Consider the following 10,885-nt stretch of genomic DNA (forward strand, 5'->3'; position numbering starts at 1 on the left):
CTCACAAGACGGCGTCGACGGGGTAGACCTGGCCTCCCTAGCAGCACCAGCGTGGTAGACCTGGCCTCCCAAACTGGCGCCGGTGGGGTAGACATGGCTTCCATAGCCGGCGCCGACGGGATAGACCTGGCCTCCTTAACCAGCGACTGCGGTGTAGACCTGGCCTCCTTAGCCAGCGCCGGCGGGATAGACCTGGAGTCCCAGCCGGCGCCAGCGGGGTAGACCTGGCCTCCCAAGCCGGCGCCGGAGGCGTAGACCTGGCCTCCCAAACCGGCACTGGCGGGGTAGACCTGGCTTCCCTAGCCGGCGCTGGTATAGTAGACCTGGCCTCCCACGCCGGCGCCAGCGGGATAGACCTGGCCTCCGTTGCCACGCCAGCATGGTAGACCTGGCCTGCCAAGCCGCCTCCGGCGGGGTAGACATGGCTGCCTTAGCCAGCGCCGGCGGGGTAGACCTGGCTTCCATATCCAGCGACGGCGGGGTAGACCTGGCCTCCCTGCTGGTGCCGGCGGGTAGACCTGGCCTCCAAAGCCGGCGCAGGCGTCGTAGAGCTGGCCTCTCTAGCCGGAGCCGGCGGCATAGACATTGCTTCCCTAACCGGCGCCGGCGGGGGAAACCTGGCAGCTTAAGCCGGCGCCGGCGGCGTAGACCTGGCCTCCCTAGCCGGCGCCGGTGGGGAAGACCTGGCCTCCCTGCCGGCACTGGCGGGGTAGACCTGGTCTCCCTGCCGGCGCCGGTGGCGTAGATCTGGCCTCCCAAGCCGGCGCCAGCGGGATTAGACATGGCCTCCCAAGCCAGCGCTGGCTTCGTATACCTGGCCTCCCTAGCTGGCGCTGGCTGCGTATACATTGTCTTCCTAGACGGCGCCGGTGGTGTAGAGCTGGCCTCCGTAGCTGGCGCCGGCGCGGTAGACCTGGACTCCCCAGCCGGCGCTGGTGTGGTAGACCTGGCCTCCCTGCCGGCGCCGGCGGCGCACACCTGGCCTATTTTAGCTGGCGTCAGCAGCGTTGACATTTCCTCGCTAGCCGGCGCCGTCGGGGTAGACCTGGCCTCCCAAGCCTGCACCAGTGGGGTAGACCTGGCCTCCCTAGCCAGCGCCAGCGGGGTAGACCTGGCCTCCCAAGCCGGCGCCGGCGGCGTAGACCTGGCCTCCCTACCTGGCGCCAGCAGGGTAGACATGGCCTCCCTGCCGGCGTTGGTGGGGTAGACCTGGCCTCCCTAGCCAGCGCCGGCGACTTAGACCTGACCTCCCTTGACGGCGCCGGCAAGGAAGACCTGGCCTCCCTGCCGGCGTTGGCGGGGTAGACCTGGCCTCCCTAGCCAGCGCCGGCAAGGAAGACCTGGCCTCCCTGCCGGCGCTGGCGGGGTAGACCTGGACTCCCAAGCCGGCGCCAGCGGGGTAGACCTCGCCTCCCAAGCCAGCGCCAGCGGCGTAGACCTGGCCTTCCTATCAGGCGTTGGCGGCATAGTCATTGCCACCATAGCCGGCGCCGGCGGGGTAGACCTAGCCTCCCAAACCTGCACCGGTGGCGTAGACCTGGCCTCCTAGCTGTCGCCGGCTTCGTATACATTGTCGTCCTAGCCGGCGCCGGCAGTGTAAACCTGGCCAACAAATCTGACGCCGGCGTCGTAGAGCTGGCCTCCCTAGCCGGCGTCGGCGCATAGACATTGCCCCGCTAGCCGGCACCGGCGGGGTAGACCTGGCCTCCCCGCTGGCGCCGGCGGGGTTGACCTGGCCTCCCAAACCGGCGCCGGGGGGGTAGACCTGGCCTCCCTAGCCGGCGCCAATGTGGTAGACCTGGAATCCCAAGCCGGCGCTGGCGGCGTAGACCTGGTCTCCCTACCCGGCGCCGGCAGGGTAGACCTGGCCTCTCTGCCGGCGCCGGCGTCGTAGACCTGGCATCCCTAGCCGGCGCCGGTGGCGTAGACCTGGACTCCCTAGCTGGCGCCGGCAGCGTAGACATTTTCTTCCTAGCCAGCGCCAGCGAGGTAGACCTGGCCTCTCTAGGCGGCGCCAGCGGCTTAGACATTGCCTCCCTAGCCGGCGCCGGCGGGGGAGACCTGGACTCCCTGTTGGCGCCGGAGTGGTAGACCTGGCCTCCCAAGCCGGAGCCGGCAAGGAAGACCTGGCCTCTCTGCCGGCGACGGTTGGGTAGACGTGGCCTCCCAAGCTAGCGCCATCGGCATAGACCTGGCCTCTCTAGCTGGCGCCGGCTGCATATACATTGTCTTCCTAGCCGGTGCCGGCGGGATAGACCTGGCCTCCGTAGCCGGCGCCGGCTAGGAAAACCTGGCCTCCCTGCCGGCGCCGGCGGGGTAGACCTGACCTCCCAAGCCGCCTCCGGCGGGGTAGACCTGGCCTCTCAAGCCGGCGCCGGCGCCGTAGGCGTGGCCTCCCTAGCTGGCGCCGGCAGCGTAGACATTGTCCTCCTAGCCGGCTCCGGCGGGATAGACCTGGCCTCCCTGCCGGCGCCAGCAGGGTAGACCTGACCTCCCTAGCCGTGCCAGCGGGGTAGACCTGGCCTCCCAAGCCGGCGCCGGCGGCGTAGACCTGGCCTCCCTAGCCGGCGCTGGCGGGGTAGACCTGGCCTCCCTACCTGGCGCCAGCAGGGTAGACATGGCCTCCCTGCCGGCGTTGGTGGGGTAGACCTGGCCTCCCTAGCCAGCGCCGGCGACTTAGACCTGACCTCCCTTGACGGCGCCGGCAAGGAAGACCTGGCCTCCCTGCCGGCGTTGGCGGGGTAGACCTGGCCTCCCTAGCCAGCGCCGGCAAGGAAGACCTGGCCTCCCTGCCGGCGCTGGCGGGGTAAACCTGGACTCCCAAGCCGGCGCCAGCGGGGTAGACCTCGCCTCCCAAGCCAGCGCCGGCGGCGTAGACCTGGCCTCTCTAGCTGGCGCCGGCTGCATATACATTGTCTTCCTAGCCGGTGCCGGCGGGATAGACCTGGCCTCCGTAGCCGGCGCTGGCTAGGAAAACCTGGCCTCCCTGCCGGCGCCGGCGGGGTAGACCTGACCTCCCAAGCCGCCTCCGGCGGGGTAGACCTGGCCTCTCAAGCCGGCGCCGGCGCCGTAGGCGTGGCCTCCCTAGCTGGCGCCGGCAGCGTAGACATTGTCTTCCTAGCCGGCTCCGGCGGGATAGACCTGGCCTCCCTGCCGGCGCCAGCGGGGTAGCCCTGACCTCCCTAGCCGTGCCAGCGTGGTAGACCTGACCTCCCAAGCTGGTGCCGGCGGTGTAGACATGGCCTCCTTATCCGGCGCCAGCGGGGTAGACCTGGCCTTCATATCCGGCGAGGGCGGGGTAGACCTGGCCTCCCAAGACGGCGCCGGCGTCATAGACATTGCCCCGCTAGCCGGCACCGGCGAGGTAGACCTGGCCTCCCCGCCGGCGCTGTCGGGGTAGACCTGGCCTCCCAAACCGGCGCCGGCGGCGTAGACCTGGCCTCCCTAGCCGGCGCCAGCGTGGTAGACCTGGACTCCCAAGCCGGCGCTGGCAGGGTAGACCTGGCCTCTCTGCCGGCGCCGGCGTCGTAGACCTGGCATCCCTAGCCGGTGCCGGTGGCTTAGACCTGGCCTCCCTAGCTGGTGCCGGCAGCGTAGACATTGTCTTCCTAGCCGGCGCCGGCGGGATAGACCTGGCCTCCCTAGCCGGCGCCGGCGGGGTAGAGCTGGTCTCCGAAGCCGGTGCCAGCGGGGAAGACCTGGCCTCCCTGCCGGCTCCGGCGGAATAGACCTGGCCTCCCTATCCGACGCCGGCGAGGTAGACCTGGCCTCTCTAAACGGCGCCAGTGGGGTAGACCTGGCCTCCCAAGCCAGCGCCAGCGGGGTAGACCTGGCCTCCCAAGCCGGCGCTGGCGTCGTAGACCTGGCCTCCCTAGCCGGCGCCGGCGTCGTAGACATTGACTCCCTAGCCGACACCGGCGGTGTAGACCTGGCCTCCCAAGCCGGCGCCAGCGGGGTAGAACTGGCCTCCCAATCCTGCGCCGGCGGCATAGACCTGGCCTCCCTAGCTGTCGCCGGCTTCGTATACATTGTCTTCCTAGCCGGCGCCGGCGGGATAGACCTGGCCAACCAAGCCGGCGCCGGCGTCGTAGACCTGGCCTTCCTATCAGGCGTCGGCGGCATAGTCATTGCCACCATAGCCGGCGCCGGCGGGGTAGACCTGGCCTCCCAAGCCTGCACCGGCGGCGTAGACCTGGCCCCTAGCTGTCGCCGGCTTCGTATACATTGTCTTCCTAACCGGCGCCGGCGTGATAGACCTGGCCAACCAAGCCGTCAGTGGTGTCGTAGACCTGGCCTCCTTATCATGCATCGGCGGCATGGTCATTGCCTCCATAACCGGCGCCGTTGGGGTAGACCTGGCCTCCCTAGCCGGCGCAGGTATGGTAGACCTGGCCTTCCAAGCCAGCGCCGGTGGCGTAGGCCTGGCCTCCCTAGCCGGCGGCGGCGGCGTATACCTGGCATCCCTAGCTGGCGCCGGCGAGTTAGACCTGCCCCCCTACCGGCGCCGGCGGGATAGATCTGGCCTCCCTGCCGGCGCCGGCGGGTTAGACATGGCCTCCCTAGATGCGCCAGGGTGGTAGACCTGGCCTCCCTTGCCGGCGCCTGTGGGGTAGACATGGCTTCCCTATCCGGCGCCGGTGGCGTAGACATTGCCTCCCTAGCCGGCTCCGGCGGGGTAGACCTGGGAACCCAAGCCTTCGGCAGCGGGGAAGACTTGGTCTCCCTAACCGGCGCCGGCAGGTTAGACCTGGCCTCCCTAGCCGGCACCAGCGTGGTAGACCTGGCTTCCCAAGCCAGCGCCGGCAGGGTAGACCTGGCCTCCCTAGCCGGCGTCGGCGGCGTAGACCTGGCCTCCCTAGCCGGCGCCGGCGTTTTAGACCTGGCCTCTCAAGCCGGTGCCGGCGGGGTACACCTGGCCTCCCTAGCCGGCATCGACGGGATAGACCTGGCCTCCATAGCCGGCACCGGCGTGGTAGAGCTGACCTCCCTAGCCGGCGCCAGCGGGGTAGACCTGGCTTCCCCAGCCGGCGGCGGTGGGGTAGACCTGGCCTCCCTGTCAGTGGCGGCGGTGTAGACCTGGCCTCCCTAGCCAGCGTCGTCGGCGTAGGCATTTTCTTCCTAGCCGGCGCCGGCGGGATAGACCTGGCCTCCCTAGCCGGCGCCGGCGGGGTAGACCTGGCCTCCGTAGCCGGTGCCGGCGGGGTAGACCTGGACTCCCAAGCTGGCGCCGGAGGAGTAGACCTGGACTCCCTAGCCGGCGCCGGCGTGGTAGATCTGTCCTTCCAAGCCGGCGCCGGCTGGATAGACCTGGCCTCCCTAGCCGGCGCTGGCGGCGTAGACCTGGCCTCCATAGCCATCATCGGCAGCGTAGACCTGGCCTCCCTTGCCGGCGCAGGCGGCGTAGACATTTTCTTCCTAGCCGAGCCGGCGGGATAGACCTGGCCTCCCTAGCCTCGCCGCCGGGGTAGACCTGGCCTCCCTAGCCGCGCCAGCGTGGTAGACCTCGCCTCCTTAGCTGGCGCTGGAGGGGTAGACCTGGCCTCCGTAGCCAGCGCCTGCGGGGTAGACCTGTCCTCCCAAGCTGGCGCCGGCGCGGTAGACCTGGCCTCGCAAGCCGGTGCCGGCGTGATAAACCTGGCTTTCCTAGCCGGCACCGGAGGGGTAGACCTGGTCCCCGTAGCCAGCGCCGGCGGGTAGACCTGGCCTCCATAGCCCGCGTCGCGGGCGTAGACATTGCCTCCCTTGCCTGCGCCAGAGGGGTACACCTGCCCTCCCTAGCCAGCGCCGGCGGGGTAGACCTGGCCTCCGTAGCCAGTGCCGGCGGGGTAGACCTGGCCTCCCTAGCCGTCGGCGGCGGCGTAGACATTGCCTCGCTAGCCGGCGCCGGCGGGGTAGACTTGGCCTCCCGAGCCGGCGCCGGCGGGGTGTGGGTAGTTAGGGTCTGGCGGCCAGAAGATGTCGCGCTGTACGGGAAGATTGGGCCCCTCTCCTAATAGCCAATAACGGTTAGTTTATGGTGTAAGCAGGCGGAAGTGACGTTGTAAACCTTAGCTATATAAAGCTGTGTTACTCATCAATAAACGCCATTTGCTGTCCACCATATTGGTGTCTGCAAGCCGATGGCCCGAGCGGCCTGGGGTGGGTCGCCGTGCCGTTCCTGAACCAGGTCGCTGCGCCTCAGAAGGCAACAAGTGGTGCCGAAACCCGGGATCATCTCCTGGACGGGTGAACGGCGGCCGGAGCGGCAGGACCAGCCCGGCGGGGAGGACGCTCCCGGACCAACAAGGAGGATGGAAGCCCTTGTGAAGGTCGTATCACAATTACATAAGCAATGGGGTATTGATTGTAAACCCAAAGATTTTACTGTCGCCGTTGCGAGGCTTTTACAAATAGGGGTCATTGACCAGCCGGTGGATATTCTCCACCCTGAATTGTGGGATAAGTGTACTAAAGCGTTAGCCGAGGAGACGATGTCCTCGGGTTGTGGGAAAAACCTTAAGTCTTGGGGAAAGTCGTACAAGCCCTGCAGAAGGCCATACAAGAGCAGGAGACCTGGGTGGCAGCAAGGGACTGTTTGTTGGTCACCCCGAAAGTAGGAGTCAGGGCAGCCACACAGACTCCGCTCCCCCCAGACGGTGGCAATTCTGCTGAGCCTAAAAACTTGCGAGAGGGCGATACGCCCCCCAAATCCCCGAACCCCGACCCGCTTACAGACGGACAGAATCAAGCAAAATCCTTCTGGGGTGGGTTAGCCGAGGAGGCCAGAGGTGCCGCGGGGAAATCAGAGTTTGAGGACGTCTGGGCTAGACCACCGCCCTATGCGCCCCAAAATGGCGCCGACCAGCAAGGGGGAGGGCGGGGCGAGGATACCCCCGGCGGGAACAGGAGGGAAGCGCTAGAACTAACAAGCGCGTGCAAACGGGAAGGGGAGGAGAACGAGAAGGAGAAAAGTGGTGGGGACAAACGGGAAGGGAAGGGGAGCGTGAGTGATGGGTGGAGGGCCAATCAGAACGGCCATCTGAAGAAATGCCCTTATAGGGCAAACACCCCCCCTAGTAGAAGGCGGGGCAAGCCAAGAGGGGGGGAACAGCCCGCCCGCAAGGGAAGTGGGCGGGGCCGGAGCCCAACAAAAAAGTATCGGAGCCCGGAAGTAACCAGTCAGTCGAGTTCTGATTCCGGATCAGACACTAGCTGGGACGAGTGGCTCGCAACCGATCCAAATTCAGAGGGGGAGGAAGCGGGGGTAAACAAGGTTAAAAACCAAAATATCCCCATCCGCAATAAAGAGGGACTGCGAGGGGGAAAAATTCCTCTCACGGATTGGAAAAAAATAAAGATTGCGTGTGCCAATTGGGCCCCATCGGCCACGCTAGCGTTCTCGGTCCGGGTGACGGACGGGGGACAAAGGGTCCATTCGCCAATAAACCCTAAGGATATACAAGCGATTGTTAAAGCAATTACGGACAAAGGGCTTAATTCTGCCATGGTCTCCATCCTCATAGATGGGGTTTTCGGAGGAGATGACATGCTCCCATTCGATATAAAACAGACTTGTAGATTGATTTTTGATGGGGCAGGGATGATTGTTTTTAAACAAGAATGGGAGGACAACTGTACGAAACAACTAGCCCAAGTAACTGGGGCAGATCACCCACTACATGGCTCCAGCCTGCAGCGACTAATGGGTACAGACCCAACAATGATTACCCCCCAGGCACAAGCCCAAGGCCTGCGGGCCCATGAAGTTACGGCAACTACTCGTGCAGCTAGAGAAGCTATTCGCACAGCCTCTAGAGTTATCGCCAAGCCATCGCCATGGTCTACAATAAAACAAAATGAAAGTGAAAGCTTTACACAATTTGTGGATCGCCTCCAAGCAGCAGTCGACTCCTCGACCCTACCCGCGGAAGCAAAAGGTCCGGTCGTTGCAGACTGCTTACGTCAGCAGTGTAATTCAAAAACCAAAGAAATCCTACGATCACTACCGGTGGGGTCAAGTATCGCGGACATGATTAAGCATGTCATGAAAGAAGAGCATCTGGCCCCGATTCAGGCGGCTGTTCGCACCGCTAGAGCTAATGTGATGGCATGTTTTAGATGTGGCCAGGCGGGCCACGTGGTGGCAAACTGCCCCCGACTGAGGGACCCGCCAACAGCGCCCCCCCCGCGCCAAAATCAATCCAGAGGACCGTGTTGGGCCTGTGGAAAGAAAGGACATTTCGCTAAGGATTGCAGATCTAAAACCCAGGGAAACGGGGGGGGGGGAGAGGGCACTCGGGCCGCGCACGACCCTCTCCCACTTGGGACATGAGGCGGCCCAACTATGCCAACCCCGGGTGGGGTGAGGCGCTCCCGAACCCGCTGCCCCCTCGAGAAGCGACCAACTTCATGGTCCAACCGATGGTCCAGCCCAATCAGCCCCTATCACAGGGACAACAAGGACTACCCCTTGGGGGCGAGACCTCAGGGTGGCCCTGGCAGTAAAGTGTGACAACCCGCCAGTGGTATGGGGGATCTGTTCCCTCTATAATATCTCAAATGACACCACCATTAGCGTCCCCTTCTTGATTGACACCGGAGCAGATGTTACAGTTATTCCTGAGACGAATTGGCCCCCACGCTGAAAATTGGAAGACGCCCCCATGGTGGGTGGAGTCGGGGGATTAACCCGAGCTCGGAAGAGTGCTCAATTGGTAGCAATCACGCTCCACACTGAAAAGGGACCAGAGAAAACCATCACCCTTTTCCCATATGTCATGTCAGGAGTCCCACCCCTGTTGGGGAGGGACACTCTAGCCCTGCTAAAAGCCAGAGTGACAAATTTACCCTAAGGGCCACTGCCGCACACCCACTTCCACCAATTAGGCTGACGTGGAAATCTTCCGACCCAGTGTGGGTCGAGCAGTGGCCCCTATCGAAGCCTCGAATGGACGCTCTTCTTGAGCTAATTGACCGCGAACTACAGTGAGGTCACATAGAGCCTTCCACTAGCTCGTGGAACACCCCAGTTTTCGTAATACCCAAATGAACTGGCGAAGGGTTTCGTCTCCTCCATGACCTGCGTGAAGTAAACAAGACAATCCAACCAATGGGTCCTGTCCAAACGCTGTTGCCTATGAACTCTATGATACCGGAAGGACAACCTTGTGCTGTCCTTGATATTAAGGACTGTTTCTTCTCGATACCCCTGCATGAGGAGGACAAGGAGCGGTTTGCTTTTTCCGTCGTGTTCCCAAACAGCCAACGCCCCAACCTACGCTTCCAGTGGAAAGTGCTGCCCCAAGGAATGATCAACTCACCCACTATCTGCCAGATTACGGTGGATCGGGCATTGGCACCGGTCCGGCGCAGTAACCCGACTGCGACTATCATTCAATACATGGATGATATTTTAATCGCTGCACCATCAGGAAGTCAGGTAGACCAGCTAGTGTCAACGGTTTCAGAAACTCTAAAAACAAACGGGTTCGAAATTGCAAGCGCGAAAATTAAAAGAGGACCATGCGTAAGTTTTTTGGGAGTGGAGATCACAAGTTCTTACGTAACCCCCCCCAAATAAAAATCCGTCGGAACATTAAGACACTCCATGATATGCAACAGTTAGTGGGGTCCTTGCAATGGCTCCGCAACATTGTTTTGATCCCTCCCGAAATCATGGTCCCGCTGTACGATCTTTTGAAAGGAAAGAACCCATGGGAACAAAAAACTCTGATGATAGAAGCAACGAACTCTCTCGACTTTATCGAGCAACAGGTGTCATCAAGCACGCTCGCCAGGTGGAACCCGAATATACCACTTGATCTGTATGTACACTTCACGGCAGGGGGGGGAGTAGGAGCATTAGCCCAGGGCCCCCCTAAGAAAGCCCAGCCAGTACAATGGATAGTCCTAGGAAAAACGTCACGTGCATTTTCTCCAGGAGTCGAGTGCCTTGGTAACCTCATCATGAAAGGCAGAAAACTCGCCCTAAGGCACTTAGGCATCGAACCCGCCAGGATATACCTACCCTTCCGCAAACAGCTTCCAGCGCAATCAGTGGCGATGTCAGAGTATCTGGCCATAGCTCTCGTCGGATTTGGTGGAGAAGTCCGGTACGCCACAAAGCCCCCCTGGGCTCAAATGCTGACAATTGTCAACATCGACCTTCCACGGAAGATCATGGACCGGCCCCAACCGGGACCAACGGTCTTCACAGACGCATCCTCAGCGACCTCAACCGCGGCAGTAGTATGGCAATCGGGAGGAGAATGGCACTGCATTAATATGACCGATTGTGCTCTTTCAGTCCAGCAGCTAGAAGCGACGGCCGTAGTACTAGCGTGCGGACTGTTCCCAGCAGAACATCTTAACATAGTAACTGATTCGATGTTTGTGGCCAAACTTTGCTTGGCCATGTCGGGGCCCGGCGTGTCAACATCCACAACAGCCCTAATGCTGGAAGAAGCACTTTTTTCTCGAAAGGGCACTATATCGGTCATCCATGTCAACAGCCACAGCCCAATTAAAGGGTTTTTCCAAACCAGTAACGACAAAGCAGACGCCGCTGCAAAAGGATTGTGGACACTAAGAGATGCCCGTCAGCTACATGAGTCTCTCCACATCGGAGCAAAAGCGTTAGTAAAGAGATGCGGGATCTCAGTCACTGACGCAAAACACATAGTAGCTACATGTCCCCACTGTCAGAAAGCACCACTGTGGTCCAGCGGGGTGAACCCCAGAGGTCTTAAAGCCTCCGAGGTGTGGCAGACGGATTTTACACTCTGCCAGTTGCTAAAACCTCGAGCGTGGCTAGCGGTAACTGTAGACACATATAGCGGGGTGATTGTAGCCACTCAACACCTTAAGACTGACTCCAAAACAACCATCCAACATTGGCTGACAGCCA

This window comes from Harpia harpyja, unplaced genomic scaffold, assembly GCF_026419915.1.
Source record: "Harpia harpyja isolate bHarHar1 unplaced genomic scaffold, bHarHar1 primary haplotype scaffold_39, whole genome shotgun sequence".
Taxonomy (NCBI): domain Eukaryota; kingdom Metazoa; phylum Chordata; class Aves; order Accipitriformes; family Accipitridae; genus Harpia; species Harpia harpyja.